The sequence below is a fragment of the Polypterus senegalus genome, chromosome 14 (genome assembly GCF_016835505.1).
Source record: "Polypterus senegalus isolate Bchr_013 chromosome 14, ASM1683550v1, whole genome shotgun sequence".
Taxonomy (NCBI): domain Eukaryota; kingdom Metazoa; phylum Chordata; class Cladistia; order Polypteriformes; family Polypteridae; genus Polypterus; species Polypterus senegalus.
This window is the reverse complement of record NC_053167.1, coordinates 34,435,016-34,438,740: the sequence shown is the minus strand read 5'-3', so window position 1 is coordinate 34,438,740 and position 3,725 is coordinate 34,435,016. Positions and strand designations below refer to the sequence as shown.

General features: G+C 36.5%; 1 non-coding gene across 1 annotated transcript; it reads left to right on the top strand.

Moving 5' to 3' along the window:
- Positions 1 to 1,570: 1,570 nt before the first annotated feature.
- On the top strand, positions 1,571 to 1,734 carry LOC120515294. Its single transcript, XR_005630629.1, has one exon. It is a non-coding gene; the product is annotated as a U1 spliceosomal RNA (small nuclear RNA).
- The last annotated feature ends 1,991 nt before the right edge of the window (positions 1,735 to 3,725 follow it).

Genomic DNA, 3,725 nt, shown 5'->3' with positions numbered 1-3,725 from the left:
TTCTGTTAATATAATGTATGCATCAGAATTCTGAACAAACTATCAAGCTGACCTGTTATAAAACTGCTATTCACAAAAAGCTAAAATTCCCTTGTCATAAATGTGTATACTACTTTTGCAACAGATCTGAATTTTCAGACTGGGAATACTAATAATAACACTGGAAGCAGGAACTATAATGTGAATACAAACTAATTAATTAGTTAACCAATCAATGATCCTGGGATCTAAAAAAAAATGTATTTTTTAATGCTATTTTGTAAACAACTGCAAAATGAAGGCAATCTGATTTTTTTTTTTTCATTATAATTCTCTGTAATCTGCATTATAGATTGAACAAAGTTAGACTGTAGAATGGGTTACTGAATGTATGTACATTCTAAACACACACAGAGAAAGTACATTCATGAATATTAGAGAAATACAAGCTATTCATCCTTACTATGCATGACTAACACTTTGTAGAGAGCACAAACAATGAATTTATAGAGTAGAAGGATAGTTCCCGTTAATGAAATATAAATTGTCAATGAAGAAGAGAAAACAGAAACCTCAAGGAAAGATCCAACAAATAAAGTTCTCAACCACAGCCTGGAGCAAGTTTATCGTTCTTCTCTAGGAGTTCACATAGATGTGCTCCTTATGTTGCCATCATTTAATGCCCTACCCTCTGGTTCTGCATTGATGGAGAATAGCCCTTTGCTTTGTGAATATCAGTAGTAGATTTCTAATATTGGGTTGAGTAAATAAAAAAAAGAACAGATATTCTTTGGCTTTTGTCTGTGTTGTCAAGTAAAATCCATTATTCATTAAAGACATATTGATGTATCGAGAATATGTTTTCATGTTCCACTTTTCTCTTTGATACCATTATATGCATGTTAACGGATGATCTGATATGGTCGCGTTTCTGTTGTTTCTGGAACAGCATGCATTTGCTAAGTATCTACTTTAAGCATTTCAATTGAACTTCTTGTGCTAGGTAATAGTAGAGTAAGTCTGGATGATCACTAATCTTGTGGCAGTGTGCTTACAAGACTATAGGAAACATAACACAATTTGAGGTCCCAGCTTTTGTTTTTTTTTTGCTAGCCCTAAGAATTTATTGGATATGTCATGAACTTCTGATTATGTGCAGCATCTTTAATGTTACCACATGTATTATCTTTGCAATAATCTTCAATCTTGATATTTTACTGTGGAGCAGACGCTTAAATAGCTGGAAGGTATTTGTATTATTTGGCTGATGCCAAGACAACTTACAACCGTTGGGACACAATTGGTTCCATTTCTTTTTCCAGTTGGAGAACAGGCTCATGGTCACACAGTGTCAGTAGTGGGATTTGAACCTACAACCTCAGAGACTGAGGTCCAAAGTCTTAACCACTACACCACACTGCATTTCTGGAAAAAAAACCCATAATATTACAGAACAACTGATCAGTGCCTTTATACCCACTCAAAGTACACAGTCCTTGTAATCAAATCATATCTGGAGAATTAAAAACTGTTAGGAGCGCAGCCTTTCCTTTTAAACAGGCTCCCTCATTTTATGCTAACCCCTCTCACTATACTTACCTGGCAGGGGAGATACCATGATCAGTAAGGTGGTTCTCCCAGGGCGAGGCTCATCCATTGCACTCCGGGTGTGCTGACCCCTGCGATTTTCCCAAAGGCGGGAAACTCGACTGCATAATTTGTGGTAGTGGGGGACTGCGTTCGCACTTTCCCCTGATTTTTTTTTTTTAATGTGAATTTCCCCTTGGGATTAATAAAGTATCTATCTATCTATCTATCTATCTATCTATCTATCTATCTATCTATCTATCTATCTATCTATCTATCTATCTATCTATCTATCTCACTGTTAATGATTAGCAAGCAGCATTCAAATATACAGTACAAATGCTTGAAATGATTTTACATTGTAAAGAAGCAATAATTAATAGTAATTAAAAAGGCTTTCTGTTGCATATATTTTCATACTGTTTTCCAACCTAGGCTTTGTCATAGACTTTAAAAATCAGATGTTCTCAGCAATGAAACAGCAGCCCAGAGAATGTGTCTCACACCCAACTTTGAAAGCCGCTTGCGTTAAAGAGGCATGGTCCCGTGGAGAATGAAAAATGAAAACTATAAGTAAGACAATAATAAAAATAGCTGTAAGAGTGGACAGGAGGGGCGAGAGGCGTCCCTTCGACTGCTTCATTATTCACCCGCTGTTTCACTGGTGTAAAAATGTGCTGTAGACAGCAAAACAATGCATCATTGCAGGGCCAAAACAAATGGCCTGTCTGTGGCGTATTTACCTCGAATTGTTCAAGTACTTGCAGGCATATGGACTCTGAAACATTCGGACACGGAAACAGCCAGCAGATGAGCTACAGAAAGTTTTAGTACGCTGTTTCTTAAGATATTTTAAAAAGAGAAATTCTGTTAACCAGTACTTCAATGCTAAAAAAAATAAATCACAAAGAAGTTAGTTTTGACCTTCAACTTATCATTTTCAAGAAGGAAATGAACAATTTGAGCTTGATTGTCATATGTCTAGACCTCTTGACTTGCACTTTGACTTGGATAACACTAAGCATTTTGTGGTTGATTTTAAAGTTCTTGACTTTTTTTTTTCCAGTGGATAAATAGCACAATACATTCAAGTAAAGATTATTAAAAAAGTGTAATAAATAACATAGTACTAAGGGTTTTTAATGTCTCCCAACTGGACTGTGTGCTTGGCTCTTAATGAAACCGTCATTTTTTGCCTCAGTAGGTTTGTAAAACGTGATCTTCCCTGCATTGACATTTGAACGAGTACAATGTGGTATGTAAAATCTCCAAGTGTTTTTTCTGTATTTTTTTCTTTTGTGTCTTGGAGTTTTCTAAATCACAAATCTTGCTGTTCTTTTATCCTTCATTACTCCATTCAAACAGTATGAAGATGTCATTCCCTGCTATGTTTTCTGAGCACATTCAGCTGTGCTAAATCGTCCCAGCAATTTTGGAAACATAAATAACTTTAAAAAGATACCACTGAATAGACCCTAGGATCAATGAATAAAGCAGATTATGTGCTAACGTTCAATATCTTGTAAAAACAAACTATTCTAGAATACACAGGTTTCTTAATTCCTTACACTGGCTCCTGGTTGAGTTTAGGGCAAATTTTAAATTCCTCCTCATACCATGTTGCTAAATGGCCGAGGACCTGCTTACTTATTTGACCTTATCATTACTTACTAACCAGAGCACAAATTAAGATCTCATGATGCCGGTTTGCTTATGATTCCTAAAATTAATAAAACAGTGGAGGGACGAGATTTTACTTACAGGCTAAAGACTCGCTACTTCAGTTTAGCACACCCTGACTAGAGCTGCTGATTAGCTGTGCATACTGCATCTCGGTTGTTAGTCACTAGTACAAATACTGTATAGAGGTAAAAGTAATACAATATTTTACAAGGTGTTTCTAAGCCTTCTGTTTCTCTTTTCAGTATCATCATGTGGCACTTACTGCCACTGCTCTATTGCCAAGTTGTTTGCCTACTTATGAAAAAGTCATCTCAGATAAATGAGAACTGGAATCATGGGGTGGGAGGGTCTCAAACTCAGACTTGCTGGCCCAGCACTGACTCAGCTGTAGATTGGCTAGTTTGGGTCGGCCTATTGACAGAGGTCTCCAGGACTTCTCTGACTCCTTTTCTACAATTTGGCCGTGGGTCTACAAT